We start from the raw sequence: 20,562 nt of genomic DNA, 5'->3' as shown, positions 1-20,562 counted from the left end.
GGGGGGGGTGGGTCCCCTTAAGCTGCAGCTCAGTGCTGCCTGCACCAAACCAAACCAGGTTGGAGGCCAGGACACGACAGCATTTGCATCTCCTCCTCCTTTTTTTTCTAGCACCGGGATTAATTAAATCCACTTCAGAGGCTGCTTTTTGGTGCAACCAAAAAAACCCAAAACCACCAACCTCCTGTCACACAGGGAGAATCTGGCGCTGTCATTTCAGCCAGTTCAGAAGACATCTCCCACAGAGGAAGAAAAAACGTTGTCATTTGGGGCTGGCAACACAGCAGAGCCGATGGATTCCTCGCCGGGAGCCGCCTGGCAGGTGCTAAACACAGACACGCTCAGCTTAATACCTTGTGCCGCTCGCAACGCATGCGAGACGCAGCAGAGAGGCGGCTTTAGCCCTTGGTATTAAAAATAGGAGCAGCACGATGGGGTTAGCAGAGGAACAAAAGTGAGTGCAGCAAACGAAGCACCTTGGCAGGATGAGGACAGGTTGCTCTGGCACGGGACATGCTGCTGGCCACTGGGCCAGTCGCAGAGGGTGGCCATCCCTGGAAACCAGCACCAGGAGCTCAGGCTGGGGGCTGGAGGGGGGGGGAATGTATTGGGGAAAATGCAGAGGAGGAGAAATGCATTCAGGGCGGGTTTTCAAACGCGTTCCAAGACAGCCGCACCTGGAGGCGGTTGTTGGCAGTCTCCTGATGTGGTGGCAGCCCAATTTTTGGTAAGGAATTTTGCTTCTTCGTGAGCAAGGAGGCAATGTGGGAAGCTCAGCAAAGGGAGAAACTGTCTCATCCTTTAGCCTTGCAGCAAACAAGGTAAATCACTGGTGCTGCCGCTGGCAACAGGCTCAGGATCTAATGATTGCTGCTGGTTGAAAGTGATGCTAACAACGTGAGGAATTTCGCTTTAGAATGTACAGGTTTTGAAGCTGAAAAAAACCCAAAAAATCCTTTAAAAGTTCCGGATAAGCTTCCAGAAAAGTGCCTCCCACTTTAGGGCAGCCCCACGCCTCTGCGTTCCCCAGCCCCAGCGCAGACATCCTTGGCCCTCCAGCACCTGGGAGGAGCAAGCAAGCGTGCTGTTATTTTGGATGCTGTCTTTTAGGGTGTCCTGCCTTTCATCCCAGGCACCCCTTTGCCCTCACAGATTTCCCTACTAGATCCCCGAGATCTGCAAAACAGACCCGCAATAACGCCCTCACCGTCTGCCTCTGCGGTCCCACCGCTTTGCTGAGCAGCCTGTCCCATCTTTTAATCCCCAGAGGATGCAAAGGGTGATGCACACACCAAGAAACCTTTGGGTTGGGGACTGCTAACACATCTTGCACGGCTCCTCCTTCCGCTCTGAGGGTGGGATATTGAAGCAGACCACGGTGGCTTAGCCACAGTCAGGCAGGGGGTCCCTGGGCACGAGTTGCCGGGTGATCTCACCAGCTGCCAGGCCAGAGTTCTCCTCTGTGGTCCCCTGATGCTTTCCTGGGAGACTGCTCATTATTTATGGTTCATCACATGCCGCTCATGAATTCTCCTGCCACTTTTACTCAACAGCCCAAGCAGGCAAAACCTGCAGCGATGCGATCTCGGGAAGCACTATCCGATTAAAACATATAAAAAAATAAACCAGAGAGATAAAACTGCCAGTTGCCCACAGAATCAAATAAAATTAGTTCAGCTCAGCCTCCCCCATCTTTCCTTATTGCTCAGGTAATAAAACCACTCACTATACAAATATCTAATTTCAGGTGTGTAGGAAAGCAAGTCATTGAGCTAAAAGGTTACTCGGGGCAGCAGGAGAGCTCTGCCCAGTGCAGGGGTGTTGTTGGGCACCAGTTCCCTCGTATTGGTAACCGCGAGCTGTACGACCCAGAGTGCTAAACACTTTATCAAACAAATAACAGCTCTCCACCAAGGGATAGGCACCAGGTGTAGACCATGACCTTGCTCGGAGCTGTGGCGGCTCCACGCAACAACCCAAAGTCTTCTCCTTCCCACCCAGCAGAGGCTGGCCCAGAGCCAAGGGACGTTTCTCCTCCATCAGTTCACATCCATCCACACCCTCCTTCTTCCCCACTTGCACGCTCAAGAGCCGCAGCCCACCTTGCAAGGCCGTCGAGGGTCCAGGGCAGCCACCAAGGGTTAACGTGCAAGATTTTCTGTATGAACCAAGCTGTTTAACGAGCATCTCTCTTCCAGGTAATGACGAGTGATGAGAATTTGCTCTGCTACAGTAATGCTTGCAACGTAACAGCCCACCGAGGAGAGAGCTGGTAGGTGAAGTGAGAAAATCCTCCCTCCTCAGCTGGATTGCGGTTTCAGCCAAACTCATCTGCATTAATCTTACACTCATTAAAATCAGTTTTTCTGTTTCTAATTCATCCAGTGCTGCCAAGCTCAAGAATTAAAAATGCATGAGCCAATGTCCCTGGAAAAAAAAAAAAAAGAAAAAAAAAGAAAAAAACATAAGTTCATCTTAAGTGGCATGGATTTTTAAAACGATCATAGAAAATGTCTAGCTGCTCCTTTGTGCTTGAAGCTTTCAGATCTCATTTTCATGAGGGACAGGAAAATGAACAAAAGCTGAGATTTTTACACAATTGTGCGACTCCAGAGGCTGGTGCTTCCTGGAGGCAGCTTTACAAATTGCATCACTTAACGATGAAAACCAAGAGACTGAGCAACACGAAGGAGCAAGCTCATTTGGTTCTCCTTACCCTGCCTCAAAACAAGTGTCATTGCCGAAGTGACAAAAAGTCCTCCCTGCAGAACCCGAGGCAAGCTGTTCACTGGGTTTTACTGCAGTGAGGTCAGAAGCCTAGGAATGACATCATCCATATTTTCCAGCCTTGGTCTGGATGAACACGTAGAGCTCTTGGCAGCCCCCAGCCCCTTTGGAGACATGAGAGCAGCTTTTGACTGGTAAGAGATGCAGGACATGAGACCTGGTGTAGACCCACCACAGGCAGCAGCGAGCAATGGGCAGGGTTGTGGGAAAAGCCAAGGAACAACTTTAAAACAGGTTGTGCTTTGGTTGGCTTCCCGCACCCACACAGAGCTCTGTGCCCCTCAGTCCCCTTGTCCAGCTTCCTGGTACCCATCCAATTATTTCTGCCCTTGCAGGCTGTATGGACAACAAGGATGTTCTTCTCCAGCGAGCAGTCAGATGCTCTCAGATGCAGAGCAGAACCCAGGAGGAATGTGCAAGTTAACAGTAAAAGTAAATAATTAGTTTTTAATTTTTCACGTGTGAGCAACAAACTAGACATGATTTTTAATATGCTCCTAATTAAGGTCACTGATGACAATAGCTGGAGAGCTAGAGACAAAGACAATAAACACCATTTATTTGAAGCAGATGGGAACTCGGAAAAGGCTCTCCAATATTTTTTTTTTTTCAATAGCCAAAACTAAACAACGTTTTGAAGAGGGCCAGAGACCTCCCAGCCCACGAAAACACCCAAAGTCTCAAATGGCCTTTGCTGGCCAGGCTGGAGCGATTACACCACGCTGTCTGAGTCTCTCTCCACAAACGCTGCCCTTTTCCCTCAGAAAAAAAGGCACCATGTTTGTAAAGTAAAGCTCAAGTAGGAAAACATTGAGCCAGGCCAGTGCAAAACCTGGGAAAAGGTTAGGATTAGCTCCTCTAGAGCTGAGCAGAGTTTGTTTCCCGAAGGAGCATAAAGATGGGTTGTCAGTGAGCGCTAGCGAGGGTTGCGGCAGTTATTTATAGAAGGCATTCATTTCCTTCATGATCTGGATAAATATCCATTAGCTTTTGAGGTGATGAATCAAGTATTAATTAACCTGCTAGGGGGAAAAAAAAAATTAATATGGATATTAATGTTTTAAAAGGAAGCTTCCAGCTGAGGGGAAAAAAAAAAAAAAAAAAAAAGAGAGCTAAGCTGAACTTTTCGAATAAGGCCTCATTGTATTGGAAAGGAGCAACGAGCAAAGGACAGACCTGTTGGATACACTTACTGGGTACGTCAGCCTCTGCTTTGGTAACAGGAAAAAATAAAACCTGTGATCTTGGCATGTCTACAGAGCTTTCAGGGTGGAGAGGAGCTGGGAGTGAAAATGTAAGGGGTGTTTTTCACCTGGCAGTGACAGCACCCACACCTCACAGCTGCCACCTCCGGGCAGGGCACAGCGGCCAGGTGCGGGAGCCAAGGCCCCGGCCGGCACGGAGCCGTTCTCCCCAGGAAACCATCACACACCCTGGCAGAGAGGGCAGAGTTATTTCTCCTTCAGACACTGATGCAACAACTGGTTTTTTTTTCCTCTACGTTCCCTCTAAGCTGTTCAAACTACAGACCGGACCCTTCCTTTAGTGCAAGCAATAAAAATCCAGAGCAACCATCAGGAAATCGACAGAATAGCCAGAACACGCTCTGGCTGTTACACACTCACGTAAATGGGAGGAGACCTTGGCCCTCTGACACCCCGCCTTCCCTCTGCCCTGCTGAGAGACCAGCTGAGCTAACTCTCCATTTTTTTGGATTTTCTGTGAAGCAGCAGCATCCCTGGTGCCTGAGCCTCACCCTGAGACTGGTGAGGCTCAGCTCAGCCTAAGCATGAATAACATGGAGAAAAGAGACCTACGTCCTGAAGAAGATGACTGTTTTCTAAGAAAAAAAAAAAAAAGCAGAAATGAGATCTCTCACCAAAGCTGGACAGCAACAAGAAAGAAATTTCCTGGTGGCGCCAAGACTCGCGAGACCACCGCACTGTCATGCTCCCAGCACACTGGCCTTGGCTGCATCTCTTCTCCTCTCTGCGGAGCAAGGCAGCTTCTAAGTGACAGAAATCAGAAGTTTGGACTGATTATTTTGCAAACTGAGACAGAGCTCTTCTGTAGCCGAAGAGGCACAGTGTTTAATGAAGCACAAAACATCCTGTATTAGATGCGGTCTTCAGGATCGACTTCCTTTGCCATGCCTGTGCTCCACCCCCACATACCCAAATCTTTAACAACTTCGAGCTTGCTTTTTTTTTTTTTTAAGAAAAAAAATCCAACCTATGCAGTCAGCCTGTTCCTGCCCATTTTTAGCTTTTTTTTTTTCCCCTCTGCATATTCCCCAGTTCTCTACCCACACATACCCACACTACAGACAAACTATCCTAAAAAAATTTGAGAGAGGTCTAAAAAACCGACAGTAATCCAGGGCGTCATCAACTTCCAGGAATGCAAACTGGCTTAAGAAACCACAACTTCTTTTTGTTGTTGTTATTTTTTGTATGGGTGGGTTGGTGGTTTGTGGGTTTGGTTGGTTTTTTTTTAGTCTTTTACAATCTTCATTTTTAAAAAATGGCGTGAATTCACTCCTCCTTCACTCTCCTCAGTCCCCTCTTTCCCCAGCTATATTCAGCAAACATTTCTCGCCAGCCTCGTTTAGCTCACATTTCAGGGCAGAGCAAATGTGCGTGCATGGGGCGGGGGCAGGGATGATGAGTCAATTAGGCGCCTAATAAAAATCTGATTTTAAAAACTCCCTTTCCAACTGCAAGCGTGATGCGAGCTGCAGCAATCACAAAACCAGCGCCGCCAGCTTGGCCCAGCCTGCCCAGTGCTTCCCTTGCAGAGAGAGAACGGGTTCCTACCGAGAAACCACTCCCATCCTGCATTAGATGTTGTGTACGATGAGGCATCTGCCACTTCGCATGAAAGACATCATCGGAGCCTAATAAATCACATTGCCAGAAGGATTTTTGTGCTGTCACCAACGCTCTTGTAACTATATGGCCTTCCCCCTCCGTATGCTCCCGCTCATCACCGTGCCTTGCAGACCTCACGTGTTATAGCTGATTAACTCGCCCCCAGAACAGGCAGCTGAGTTAAGCCCTTTGAACCCGCTGGTCTTGCAGTGACCTCTTCTGTTCCCATCACTCCAGCCCCAACTTTCTGAGTCTCCAAAGGAAAGCCCTAGAGATGCACCATTTGTCATCCAGATTCCATTTATTATACAGACAGCACCTACCGCTGCCTTTTTCAAGACATGCCCTAAATTGGAGGGGGTGGATGCGAGAGATGGTGCCTGTTCATCCTCCTTGCAGATGGTCAAGCCACAAAGCACCCAAGCGAAGCCGCGTGCTTCCTTCCAACCTCCTTGCCTTGGCTGAGACCCAAACCACCCACTGGTGGAGTCATGCTGGACTTGCACGCTCTCTCCTAGTGCATAACCCTCTCTCATGGTGCAGCCGCCCTGGCAACACGTCTAAATGTGTTCATTTCTCATGCATGCAGTGCAATTCGAGAAATGTGAGGATTTCGGGTTAGATTTTTGACTTCATGGGACTGGTCAGGTTTAGAGAGAAAATGGAACAAAATGCCCTGAGCTTTGGCATGTTAGAGCAGCAGCAATTTCAAGCAGAACACAATGCTTCAAAATTCATACTAGTAAAAAAACAATTCCGTATTAAGAAGAGCTCGATTTTAAAAACGTCACCGTAAAACCAGCCATTTCATAACCAATAACCCCGCAGGATGCAACCAGCTTGGACAGATATCACAAAGAAGCGCAAAGACATTTCTGGGACTGCACCAGCGCTCCATGAAGCCTGCTACGAGACACATCACCCAGCCACACTCACCAGCACCTACTGATGCCAGTGGTCAACTGGACTGGGATGAGAACTGGTCTGGCTCTGCTGATCGTAGTCTGGAAATCACGGAGGAGTGGAAGGCCATAGGGTCACAGCATGCTGGTTTCCATCAACAACTTTACATCCCTCCCATCATCTGGAGCTGGTGGTTTCCTTTGTACGACAGACTATTCTGCTGCACCAGGAGGGCCCCTGTTTGGTTTTGCTCTGGTTAAATATGACCAGTTTTGTGGCTGGGTACAGAAACTACACTCGTTCTTCAATCAAACTTGCTTGGATTTTTCCTCTTCCCTCAGTGAGCCCTGGGGACTCCAGGAGGACTCCAGGCAGGAGAAGACCCTGAGCAGGCAACAAGCCATGACCAATGGCCAGGGCAGCTCCAAACCCCAGAGAGGACAAGGTCCACGGAGTCAATGCCAATGCTAGAAAACAGAGCAGGAAGAGCATCAGCTGTGTAAGGATGTATCAGCCAGCCCAGACTGATGGGTATATTTTCTACTGGACAAGTTTATCCTCCGTTTTTTGGACCAGCATAATCCAGCCCACGGGAGTGCAGGCCTAGATTACAAAACTTGGGTTTCTAGCTGCTTGCTGGGGATAGCACATCCCAGAGTAACAAACACAGGAGAACGATACTGCCCTTGGATCTGTCCTTTTCAGCCATGAAAACAAGTTAATGTTGGTGTAATTAGAGTGACCATTATTTGCCATTGAGGTTCATAAAAATGTGAGGAAAGATGTATGCATTTTAATTAAATTCTGGGAGAAAAAAAAAAAAATGTGTACCTGGCTAGACTGCAGAGAGATGAACTCATTACTTCATCCATGTCTCAGTCTGCTGCCTATTTTCCTCTGCAACAGAACGATCAGCCTCGGCTGCAGGCAGCGAGTTTAAAAAGCAAATAATCCCTCCGAAAGAGCCAGGCCAGCACTTTATAATTCCTGCGTCTTGGAACTGGGAGTCTTCATACAGCCACATGTCTAGTGAGACCGATGGGCAAGCATTCAAAATCTTAGAAATCTGACGGGGAGCACTCCCCAAATCAGGGCATCAGGAGGGGACCCCGACAGAGCTCACTACAGATTTTTCCAGCAGCCAGACGGCTCCTGCAGCTGCCAAACTTTTCCATAGATTGCCCAGGTCTGATTTTCTGCTACGAAACAGCCTGGGCCTGAGCTGCACTTTTCATCTCAGGAATGCACAGCTGCGAAAGTGAAGGCTCAGTTCCTCTTGCAGAACGTGGCTCCAGGAGTGCAGATTTGTGCCCAAACCATCAAGGCCACGCTGGGAACGGGGTCACATTCGTATTCTCGCTGCATACGACGAGTGAGGGGTATGGGGATGGGGGGTGCAGACACACGGTTGCCTTTGGGTGCGCGGAAAAAAGAAATGGCAAAGCCCATCCAGAGTTTTGAACAGCAAAATAAAACAAACTAAACCCTTAACTAGATCTAGAAAGTTTCTAGGGCATAGAGAAAGGAACAGCAATCGTCATCACCTTCCTCTCCCCCGAGAGTCAGCTGAGCAACCTTCCGTGTGAGAAAACACTTTCTGCTCTTCTCAAACGTTCAGACAGATCCTCTGTGAAAGTCGCTATTCCTCTAACAGTCATATTCAGAGTCCGTGGGCTTTATAAAGACTAAATAATCTGCCTGTTATTATTGCTCCTTCTGTGATTCACCCAGAGCCGGTAGATCTCACGCTCCGAGGCGCCAGTTGATAGTCCCAGGGAGGAAATCCCGTGTATCCCTCAACGGCACTGCCCCACCCGATGGGCCAGAATCCCTCCCCAGCCAAACTCACTATCTAATCCCCGTGGAAATCAGTGAAATATATCTGTGACCTTACAGTTAAGCACCTCTTTAAGCGTTTGCCAAATGGAGTTTTGTGGAGCGAGCACCGAGGTGGCCAAGGAAATGTCTTCAGCTCCGTTTGCCGCATGGGGCGGGCTGATGGCACAAGACGGTCCAGACAGGGAGCGCTCAGCGCAGCAATGGGGCTGCGCCTTCGTAACATCTTTATGGGTAAGCGAGTGCATCGCTGAGAAGGCATCTCATGTCCTTCATGGTAGATGATACCTTCCTGGTATCTATTTTAGGTACCAGCCCTGCCCAAGGTGGGACGGTCTGGAGCAAAAACATTTCACAAAGAGCTGACAAAACTGGGCAACTTCTAGTTCTCTACCAGTGACATGGTCTTTGCAGGCAGGGAATTGAACCAGTCCCTAGAAGCTGCAAGACCCAAGACCACAGCTCTGAGAGATGCTGGCGTGTCAAAGCTGTGGAGGTTCAGCTTCGCCCAGCACGGACACAGGCTCCCTGCCTTTCCCCATCCTGCTGGGAAGAGCTTGGCTCCAAACCCAGCGGGCTGACCACAAACCCTGTCTGCATGAATATATTTGTTAAAACGCTCATTCACACTGTAGCCACGGTGCTGGCTGGAAGAACATATATCAGGCTTTTTGTCAAACAAAACCCATTCCAGCTGTCTGGGAGGACAGTAAAATCTGCCATCGCACTGCTTTGAAGGGTTTGCAGTTCACTGCAGCACTTTATATCTGCAGTTGTTTCCATAAGCAGGTCCAAGAGGGCCTGTGAACAGGAAGGAATTAGGCACTCATGCAAAGACCATTAAAGTCAAGGGGAATCTTTCCATCGACTTGAGAGTGTTTGGCTCCCAGCCCTGGATATCAGGGTCCGTTGTGCGGGATTTAGAGCAGGAAACGGGAGCAGGACTTTGCAGGTTTTCTCAGCATTTGTTACAGAGTTTAGCACAGAAGCTCTCTGCACCCGTTTCCCTGCATGTAAATTAAGAAGTGAAGGCTCATCCATGATGCAAGGCCCTAACTGACCATCCTTCAGTCTAGGCACCTCCTCCGTCCTTCCCAGGACAGACAGACCTGACACTGTAACAAGCTGGTCTAGCCCTTTCCCTTAGCCACAAGATTTCTTTATGGGTCACGTCAGTTCCCGATGCATAACCCATGTATGAGATGTCAGTCAAGAGGCAAAAATACGACAAACCCGAAGCTTCAGGTGGTCTGAAAATTTCGTTAATCCAAAATTCAAATTCACATCGGGGCTGAACCTCTTACTGGGATCTAGGTAGAATTTTACAGATCTCACTTCTGCCGGTTCAGTTAGAGCCAACAGTTTTGCACAGGGATGCACTGCCTTTGGATGGAGTACCGGAGCATGCACCGGAATGACAAAAGGCCTGAGCTGCCTCCATTCTCACCCAAAGAAACCCAGATCTGATCTGTGTTGTTTGGGACTTAACCTCTGGAAGCTGATGGTCTGCGAGGAGCGTCTTCCCAGACACCCCAAACTGCCAGCACACAAACGACAAAGAACTCTGGGAAATTCCAGGCTCTTTTAAAATACAGCCAAGATCCTCCTTTCCTGCTAATAGGAGTAGCGATGGTTCTCTGGGCGTGCAGTGAGGCAACCTCCCAGGTGAGTCTGGTGAAGCGCTGTGCCAGGTCTCGGTGACTGCGAGTCATTGGCACTTGGAAGACGATGGTACATTTTCTGCCTCAAGCCCACGCCCCCAGCTTTGTTCAGCTCTGTCACTTCCTTACCTCCTAAAAAGCAGGGAGGACATTTCTCCATTCTACATGCCGTGGGAAAGGTTGTACCAGAACTCCAGTGAGAGCGAAATCAGGAGGCTTTGACTTGGTGCTGGAGCAAAGGCAGTGAGTCTGGCCAGCGCCGTGTTCCCGTCGGGCCGGGCTGCTCCAGGCAGCGAGGATGCGGCGTGCTGACGGCCACACACTGCTGGGTGCTTTGGAGGAGGCAGCATCCAGCGGTTAGAGACGTCCTTCCCACTCCTTGTGGGCAGCATGCATCTCGGAGAGGAGCAAGGCTGTAAAAAATGAGTTCTTCAAACCACGGGCTTAGGGAAAACCTCTGCCTCCTGGCAGATGCTCATTACTTGGGCTGGATTTAGAAAAACAGAGGGGGCCAAGCCCTGCTTCAGCCTTCAGTGGGAAATACAGAGACAAGAGAATGTTTAGCTGCAAGAAACTTGATCCCAGAAAGAGGAGAAAAGAGGGTGGAGAAGGAAATACATCCAAATGCCAGGGGTGACCCAAACCAACTCTGCACAGCTGAGCTCTACCAGCAGACTCGTGGAGCCAGACAGGACAGAAACATCTAAAGAACAAATTGCTTTTGGTGGCTAAAACCTCTCACAGACAGCACCGTGTTCAACGGGACGGGCTTTGAGCAGCAAGGGTCACTTTTCCAAGACGACTCGACAGCTCTTTGACTCAAGTGTGAGGTGCCAGTCCAAAGATCACCTCCGCAGAGCAGTTCCCTGCACAGGACATCCATCCCCATCCCCGGGCGTCTCCGGGAGCCTGGAGGGAGATGCGGTTGCCCCACTATGGGAAGCCAGGTGTGGTTTTCTGTTTCCAGGGGGATGTGGGTTTAGGAAACGAGCTTTGCTACCACCTGCTGCAAGTTCACCGGTTTAGTGGGAGAAATTGCCAAATTTGACAGGAACTAGGGTCTCATTAGTGTGACTGAGGCTTTGGCAGAGGGAAGGCTTCTCAGCTTCCTTTTATAGGACGCGCGGAGAGACGCCGTGGCAGGAGTTCAAGGCAGGGCGGTGTGCACCGTTGCATTATGAAGTCTAGACAGCGCTGGAGCCCCGCAAGCCCAAAGAATGCCTTTTCCCTGCCCTCCCATACTTATTCAAAAACCCAGCAGCATTCCTCAGCCAGGAGTGATGCAGGGAAGTATTTAATTCCCTTGTCCAAACACACCCTTTTGCACCATCGTCTCCCTCGAAAACCTCCAGAGCTCTGCCTGGAAGACGGGAGGTTGCCAGCGCTGCTGCGTGCACGCCAACGCCAACTCTCATTTGACCAAACACTGCCAGGATCCTCAGAGGAAGGAAGTGGGGAACAAAAATTGTAAAATCTGCCCTAAACTCAGTGTTTTCATTCCCACCTGGAATGAAAACAGCACCTTTGGAGCAATTCGTGAAATATCTGCTTTTAGCTGGTTTTATTCCTCCCTTTTCTTCACTCTGAGCTGAGCAGGGAAACCCACCTGCCTAAGACTTTGCTGCCTCCGTAGACCTCCGAGCAGTGCTCCCTCCTCTGCTAAAACACACCCAGCTGAAAAGTGTCCAAGCAGCTGTGCTCATCGATATCTGCAGCCAGCCTCAAAGGGAGCAGGTAACAGTTTGAGCCTAAAACAAACAAACAAACAAACAAACAAACAAAAAAAAAACGGAAGTAGCTTTAATTTATTGGGAGATTTCTGTTGGGCCTAAGCAGCTAAACACATTTTTCATGAGTTGAGGGGCAACTTGTGCTTAGATAGCATTTCAGCAGCTCCTGAAGACAGCCTGGGTCAAGGCTGGGGGAAATGGGGCAGCACTGTCTTACCCATCACCAGACATGGGGATGATATCTGGGCAATGCCTCCCCACCTTTAAACGTTCAAACGGTGGCAAGGACTCAGTCACTCAGCAGCAATTCAAGGGAAAAAAAAAAAAATAGGATCAAATGATACTGCTTTAGAATTTACCAGGCTGCCTCTGACTGCACCGAGCATGTATGCTCTTTCCGTAAGTGGATTGATAAGCACTCTGAATCAGTATTAACACATGCCAGATGCTGGGGAATCATATCCCACTTACGGCAATTACGAGGATGTCCCAGAATCCAATAAAGCAACTGAGAAGATGAGCATCTGGTGGTGGTTGTCAGGCCCTGACACAGTGAGATAAATCTATGTAATAAAGAGGTGTGATTTTTTTTTTTTTTTTTTTTTTTTTTTGCTTGAGTCATATGCCATTTAGCACTGGGTACGTGTGGTTCCTTCTCCCTCTGAGGGCTCTCCTCGGGAGGAGATGAGCAGAGCATCCTTCCTCCAGCGGGGTGTTGAACTGCTCCCCCTACCCTGCCCTTTCTCTGCCAAAATCCATGTGCTGATGATCCCCCGACTCCATCAGCATCACCCAGCCACAATTCTCCAGAGATAACTGGGCAAAGCGACCCTGCACAGCCATCAAACAGCACCTCCAGCCAGAGAAATCACCAGGTGAGACCATCTCCCTCTCTCTGACCTTGCCCACTCCATGCTTCCAGCCAAGGGCAAAACTCCACAGCTCAAGATAAGAGAATCAGATTTGTTCAGATTTGTTGAAAGACGTACAGAGCGGTGAAGCAGGGAAGGTTACTTCCTACATAAATCAGCCAAAAAATAATCATCGTGCCCAGGGAACACTGCGGATTACACAACAGTGATCCCATCTAAGCGCAAACACGGGGGCAAACACGTGGCTGAGCAGCATTTTAAAAATACTTAATGGATGATTCTGAGGAGTAATAGCCAGCAAATTTTATTCGTGTGAAAGGCAGTAGAGCTGAGCTGTATTTAATAGAGGAAAGAAGATAAAAGTAATCTCCAAAGGTCTGATAATGCAGACTCTGTGCTTAGATATACTTCAGTACATCTTTACGCAGTAAATGCCAGCGTAGCTACAAGGATGTTTTTCTCGGTTTGGATAGCAATTCAGGGACTCATTGGTTTTAAGATCTGAAGCAGCCATTAAAACATCTCGTATGAGCTGCTCTCCGCTCCAGGCAGAAACACTTCATCCAATAACTGAACAGGGTTGGAGGTTTGATAATTTAGTGCTATTTTCAAGGAGCAACACGCCAGCCTTTGTCCACAGGCAAGGGCCAGCCGAGCTCCAGCCGTTCTCACTGCCAGGGCCCTTCTCCCACAAAAGGCTCTTCTTTAATTCATTCCCTGCTCTCACAAACAAATTTTACTGCTGTTTTCCTTCCCAGGGCTTTCTCAGACAACACGAGGAAAATGAGCTGAGGAAGAGAACAGCATGAAGAAAAGTCAGCAAGCAAATATTGGGGACCATCAGTGCCAGCAACTGCCACCCCTCCGGGACCACGTGCTCACCTCTGGAGGCCCCAGCTGCCACCGTGAGCATCCTCCAGGCACCCAACCTTCCCACTCTACTGGAAAGCATCCTGCCAGGAAGACTTCCAGAAGACTTCCAGACTCAGCAGTCCTCGGAGAATCTCCTCCTTTTCATTCCATTTTCCTTTGGGCTTTTCCTAAAACAGAGCTTTTTTTTTTTTTTTTCCCCTCACATAATTTCCTACAAACATCTGAAAAGAAACATGACCAGCACCTGTTGTAAAGGCAGCATCCGTTTAAAAAACATTGAGCGGACCCAAAGTCACATAATACACTTCCAGCGTCACTTACAATGTTAACGTTGAAACAATTTTAAAAGTCAATTTTTATGTAAATTCGTGCTCATTGTTTACTTTTGGTAAGATTAAAATGCTTGGCACTACTTCCAGGTTTTCAGGACTGTGGATTTAATTTGCAGAGGGTGCCTGGGAGAGAAGGGGACATTTTTTCCTAGAGAATAATACTGGTTGTTTGAAATATCTTAAAGGCTATGAAACAATCACTCTGGATCCTGGCTTATGTGAAAGTCAAAGGTTGTGTTTTTTTTAAATAAAAATTACATTTGGAGTCAAACTTGCTTGTTTCCTTTCAAGAAGCTGCTGATTTTCTTCTTACGCCTTGGTTTAACTTTGATCCTTTCTGTGTTTGAGATCCCTGTCTCTGTGTACCCAGTACCTGGGATAATGAGTTCCCCTTCTATTGCCTGGGAGCTTTGACAGCACAGTGTTACGACTATATTAGCTACAAACACTTTTAATTTCCCCATTAGGGGACACTAAAAATGGGCTTTAAAGTATTCATTTAATGCCCGACTTGGGAAAAAAAATTTAGAACATATGCAATATTTGACTTAAAAAGCATTGTGTAAATATTTAACCAATTAGTGCACCGAGTCCCATTGCAAGGGAACACAGTGAAGCTAATTTGGCTCCCATTTTTCAAAAAGTATATGCGTGAGAGAGCTTTCCTAAGTGTTTGATGCTAAGTGCTATCCGCAGCACCAGCTGCAAGGCTCTGCAGAGAAAGATGCTTTTGGGAACCCAAAAGGTCTGACCCCAGGAGCCCAGGGCTCTTCATGGCCAAGCCACCCTGCTCCTTCTGAGAGCCCTCAGCTTAGCTAAACCCAAGGGACCGCTACACTATTTAATAAAATACAGCATTAACATCACCCAAGACCACAGATCGAGGTAGAGTTGGGGTGTTTTGCCCCACCGAGGTCGGTGCAGAGAAAGGAAAGGGAAGAGTGCGTTTGGCCAGCTGGATGCCTTCAGAAAGCACGTCCATCTCGGTGCCTCCGGGTACGTGTCTGTAAAGTGCTGAACAGGAAATCATTTGACTTGTATCGGACCAAATCCAGAGAGTATCAACCCTGCAATTAGCTATAATTAGAAATCCACTCCAGCAGTGCTCCCCCAGGCAGAATCCATACACACCCACACGCGCTCCTGTGCTAAAACGATGCTGGCAGAGACATGCGTGACGACCACCTCTCCCAGGGGTGCTCTGTGTGCTCACTGCAGGTCCCTGTCCCCCACGAGGTGCAGGAGCCAACCTGAGACCAGGGCTTACCCGTGACCTCCCAGATGCTGAGCAAGGAAATGGTTTGTACCACGGAGCCAGACCTCAGGCCTTTACAACTAAACCTTCCAGCCAGGCAGCTCCCTTCCCTGCTGCTCAAGTAGCCATCCCAAGTCATTGGTCTCAGGCCCAAATTCCCCTTGGATAAGAACGTAGAGTCGTTTTTTTAATGTGCTTTTCTGCACTGCAGATTTTCTGTCTTTAATAAGAAAAGATAACCTCCTGATGTGAGCTCCCCTGGTGAGCAAAAGTGAATTAATTCCCCAGCCTCCCACTCCAGCCGTCCTCAGCCCTTCTCCTCCACCATCACCCAGATACCAAGAGGCTCCTCAACCAACAACTTGGACATGGCCAAACCCAGTGCTATTTCGGTATTGCTAATGCCCCTCAGAGCCTGTGCCAGCTCTCAGAATAACATCTAGAATATAATGGGAGAAGCTCAGTCCAGACAAAGAAAGATTCAGCTGTCACCTTATTTTCAAGGAGATTTTGCACTTGTGATTGCCTGGCAGTTAGGATGCGCTTTGAAATCTCCCTACTTAACTGTGTCTCCAGCTAAAGCTAAACATTGCCATATGAGCAAAAAAACCCCAGCGCTTATGGGATCTTGGTACTTAAGAATCTAGCAAAATGACAGCAACCTCAGCTATAATTACTGCCCTGTAATCTGGCTGTCATGAATAACGATGTAATTCAGCAATAGCTGCAATCACTGCACACAGTTATTGGCTCTTTGCATTGAAATAAAACGGTGGGGAAGATGGACAGCGATTGAGTTTCTGTGTAAATATTCAGTCATTTTCAACCTTCTTCTATCAACAGACCTTTAACATTTTTCCTGCGGAGCCCCACGCAACAAATAGAGGAAAGGAGTGCACAGGCTTGCCTCTCTGGGATATCTTCTGCACACCCCCAAAACCACTCGTTAGCCTCAGCGCGAGCTGAGGGCTGGGAAGAAAGGTGGGTAATTTGGAAAAAGAAAGAAAAAAAAAAAAAAAACTTTCTTGGTGTTCTCTGAGCCATTTGGCTCACAGATGTTTTTAACAGCTTTCAGAGCGTGAGAGTCAGAGCCAACCGGGTACCCACGTCATGGCCAAGGGGAAAAAACTTGATATTTTGATCTCACTTTGGGCACATGGACTAAATGTTCATGTCTTGTGCAGTGAAAAAGAACCGAAAATTTTGATCTGTAGACCGTGAGAGGCCCCATCCAACACAGAGCCAGACTCCTCTTGTACCTCCCAGATCTGCTAGGTAAGGTTATTACTTCCAGCTATTCAGCACATCTTTGCACATCAGTTGGTTTCCTCTACAACTTATTTTTGATGAAATAAGCCAGGTTAGCTCTGCAGCCAAGCTCAGCTTTTTAAAATGCTTACAGCCAGCTGGTACCTTCACTGGGCTGAGACGGGAGCGCTCGCAGGAGTCCAAGGGGAGACCAGATGGACACCAACCCCGGGCACGGGCGGTGCTGAGGGTGACACCGGCCCAGGAGCCACAACTCACCCATGTCAACAACATCAACTCACAGTGGAACAGCCGGAGGCCCCGAGCTGCAATTCCCATGAGGCAGGTAGAGATCAACCTCTGAACCTAGCCAGAAAGAAACCTTTCCATGTCATCAGAGATTAAGTTCAGCAAAACTAAAGCTGTTGCATAACTGCAATTCCCACTCAAAAAAAAAAAAAAAAAAAAAAAATCAACAGAAACCTCCTGACTGTGCTAATACATCCCACGCAGGATGGCATCCCCAGCACATGACAAACACAATGACTGAACGCTCCACTGCAAAAGAAAAAAGGACAAGGCCAAATTCAAGATTTTCCACTGCTAAATCCACATGATTCTGCTGGATATAATGGATGTTTATTAAATTACATACAATTCAAATATTTCACTAAAACTCTCAGTGCTTACAAATGCCTCCGTGTGCATAGTCGCAGCAGAGATGGACAAAACGGTTATTCAGTGATCGCACAGCTCCTTCCTTCCCAAAATGTCATTTGTTCACAGACTGAAGAGACCCTGGTGTTAATAATACTTATTTTAAATTAAATGCAAGACTGAGGAGAGGAGAAAAATCTTCCTGCGTGTGTCAGGTTTCCTTATATCTTGCTAATTCTCCCTCCAGAGCTATAGCTGTTGGTACCGACAGACGTAAAATCAACTGAGCCGAAGACCGAAGCCCTGCACACTAGAGGGGTGCAGTAAGAAATGCGGTAGGAAATGCTTTCACACTCAAGCCAGGAGGATCATGCACTGAGCTGCTGAGGTTTCGCTGACCTCCACATCGCTGTGTGCTACAAAAAAAACCACGCTGAATTCCAGCTGGCACCCCTAAGCAAGCATCAAAATTTGAAGGGAATTTTCGTATGTGAGCTAAAACACGGGAGCAGAGAGATGGTGTAAGAGGAGCCAAAGGATCCCGCTTGCTTGAGCAAATTCGGAGCACAGGAGAGAGCATGAGGAGGTGGCCTGGTCGTGAGACCAGCACCCAGGTAGAGAGGAGGTCCCTCACCCCTCTGAGGCCAAACTGCCCCTCTGCCCATCGCCCTCTGGCCGTCAGAGGTTGCTCTCGGGTGTGGAATGGCTGGAAAACAACGGGCATATTATGAGCGATCCAGACCGAGTGGCCCCGCTGTAACAACAGGCTGTAGCTGTTGTGAAGAACACCTGCAAGGCCAAGGGGCTGAGAAACGGCGTGCGTTGCAAAAATGATAAGAAAGCTGGACTGTGGAAAACAAGATGTTTGCCTAACAGAAGAACTGCGCATGGACACCACGACGGGACCGATCACAGAGGGCAAAAGGGCGCGTGGACAAGTAGCTTGAGCCTATTAGCAACCAAGTAGCTGCGTGCGTGCTTTATGGTAGTTTATAAATTGCTGTGTATCCTTTAATAAAGCGGCATTGATCACACTGATCACATGAGTTGTGTCCAGAACTTCCGCGTCAACACTAGGGTGACGGACAGACCCAGAGGAACACCTGGAGCAACAGCAAGAGATAATTTCATCAGTTTGCCGGAACAGCTGGAGCTTCTCTTACTGCCAATTAAACGGTTTCCCCGATCATTTGTGGTGAAAAGATGAGACATCCCTACACATCGTCATGGCTCTGAAGTTCCACCAGCCAGGACACCAACGACAAGGGCTGCACAGCCTTTTGCTTCCCACCATCACAGAAGACTAACTACTAAGGGCAGAAAGAAATACTCCCTCTCTGTGGTTACTGCACACAGCAGGTGAACAAGTTCGTTTCATTGGCATTTGCCTCCGGATGAGCAACAAAAAGCAGAAATTAAAAACCCAAGAACAAGCAAAAAAAAAAAAAAAAAAAACCAAAACCCAAAAAGAGCTCTTGTGTTACGCCTGGCAGCTTGTTGGGAGAAATGTGATGCTATAGAAATACTTTGGCTCCAGCTGAATCCATGTGTGAACATGAATTATTAAGTGGAATAACTCATCGTGCATTGACTTTCACCACGGGCCCTAAGATTCAAATCCATGTTCTTCCCAAATTACTGTAATCGTCAGCCTATCTCCTGTGACGATGTACATAGCTAGCCTGAAATTCCCCTGTGGCACTTTAATAAATAGTTTAACGTGAGGTATAATTTGCTAAGATTTAAGCGTGCGTTCAGGAATATCTATTTCTGTTGCAGAAACTTGTACTAAAATTGGCATCGCTTCTCTCCAAGGCTTCCTCCACCGAGCATGCTGAGCTTGGGTGGAGGAGGTCACCTGTGCCCTTTCCTGGGGGCCACAGAGGCTTGAAAATATGGAGAGAAATAAGGTTAAGGACATTTTCTGCTCTTGGAGGTCTTAGGAGAGGAGAAAAGTGACCTTCTCAGGCCCCGTCCAGAGACCATGGCTGCACCCCAGGCTTTCATCGCAGCACCCAGAAATTCACACTGCTGGGACGCGGTGAGGCAACAGAGGCAGAAATAGGCAGAGCTGAAAGTGAATAATATTGCCCTAAATCCCAGCAAAACATGCCAAGGATTAACCACCAGAACCTCCAGACTGGGTGCAGAGCTGGCAGCTCACTCAGCTGAGGTTACCAGCTTGTCCCCGTGTCCCCTCTTCATAAGCTGCCCCTGACACCCATCCCGGCCCTGACACCCATCCCGGCCCTTTTCTGTGAACCTCAACCCTTCAGTCAGCAGCTTCGTTCAAGTGTTTTTCTCAGGAAAACCTGCTAATTTGACAACGTGCCTGAAAAATCAGTGCGGTTGTAAACAGCGCGGGTACTTCTGCGTTCACCCTAGTCTCCAGATCAACCTTTTCTCTTCAGGCAGCAACTCAGTCTTTGCTCTACAGTATTCCCTGGCCTTGGTGGAGACTAAGGGTTTGTGAGAGACGAGATGGGGTTAATAAGGAAGTCGAGGAAGGACTGAGTTGAGTAACAGCTGAATTTTCTGCTGATAAGAGATTCCTCCTTCCAAGGCTCATTAAAACCACCCTGATTATTTTCTTGCTTCAAAGAAATATCTCGTTGCTGGTTCTCCAGCAAGACAGTGAATCTTCTGCATCTACATTGGGCTGAACCAACCCCTCCACAGTAACTGACCCCTAAACCTGTACTAGAAGGCAGATTAAGTCAAAGAGCATCACTGCGGCTCAAGAACCCACGTCTAAAATGCTAGAGACACGTTACACAGAGACATTTGAACCTCCAAGAAGCCCCAGTGTCATAAATGCATCTTAATCTGATCCGAGCACACAACTGTGCTCAAGACAGACACAGGCTCCTCCCAGAAAAAGACACATTGGCTCAGCAGTTCTTCAGCAGGGTGCTCGTTTTCTGTTAGTGCAAGAGATTCACTGATCCTCCTTATTTTTATTTTTTTTTTAATTTTTTTTTACCAGTAGGATGTAAAGCACAAACAACTCAACACTACCCTTGACTTCCAATAAAGTGAGAAAACGGGAAGCAGATCTGACAAGCAGTTAAGGCTCGAATAGTTCAAGCTGTTTTGATGCCAAGGACACCAGAGGAGCTGGCAGGCAATCCATCTGGGTGTCGATCGCCCAGACCCAGCGAACACATCTATTCTGGCATCATTAGGAACAGGGCACTTGTCCTCTTGAGGTCCATCCCAGGTCCTCAATTTTTTCAGATTTTTATTTATTTTTTTTTAGATTTATGCTGCATTTATTGCAGAATAAGCTGTTTAATAAATTCTTGTGGCATGTCCCTGCACCATCTCTCTGTTCCAAAATCACGGTTTCTATTAGTGAAGAAGAACGTTCTACTATGTCCACAAAGAGAGCAACCCCAGAAGAGTTATTGCCAAACAGCTCATTCCCATCGGCCAGCTGCCGAGCCAAGGTTAAGACGACCCTGGTGAGCAGCAGAGATTAATACAGTCAGGAGGGGGAAAAAAAGCAAACACACACACAAAAAAAAAAAAAAAAAAG

The 20,562-nt window shown here is 47.9% G+C and overlaps 2 long non-coding RNA genes across 5 annotated transcripts in view; both read right to left on the bottom strand.

Annotated features, from left to right (window-relative positions):
• The window catches only part of LOC113486708, a 5,318-nt gene extending 3,726 nt beyond the window's left edge, over positions 1-1,592 (bottom strand). For 2 of the 3 annotated variants that reach the window (XR_003399643.1, XR_003399641.1), the window contains exon 1: positions 182-1,592. This is a non-coding gene — a long non-coding RNA (uncharacterized LOC113486708). The remainder of the gene's footprint in view (positions 1-181) is intronic. The other variant, XR_003399642.1, reaches the window with a different exon arrangement.
• A 514-nt stretch (positions 1,593-2,106) lies between these two features.
• On the bottom strand, positions 2,107-14,642 carry LOC113486709. 2 transcript variants are annotated; one of them, XR_003399644.1, is made up of 6 exons: positions 13,542-14,642; positions 11,664-11,805; positions 10,187-10,470; positions 6,594-6,797; positions 2,717-5,910; positions 2,107-2,427 (listed from the first exon to the last, which is right to left on the bottom strand). It is a non-coding gene; the product is annotated as an uncharacterized LOC113486709 (long non-coding RNA). The 2 variants fall into 2 exon arrangements; XR_003399645.1 differs by lacking the exon at positions 6,594-6,797.
• Positions 14,643-20,562: the final 5,920 nt, after the last annotated feature.

The sequence above is a fragment of the Athene cunicularia genome, assembly GCF_003259725.1.
Source record: "Athene cunicularia isolate RWA chromosome 18 unlocalized genomic scaffold, athCun1 chr18_part1, whole genome shotgun sequence".
Taxonomy (NCBI): domain Eukaryota; kingdom Metazoa; phylum Chordata; class Aves; order Strigiformes; family Strigidae; genus Athene; species Athene cunicularia.
The sequence above is the reverse complement of the archived record's forward strand: the minus strand, read 5'-3'. Positions and strand labels throughout refer to the sequence as shown.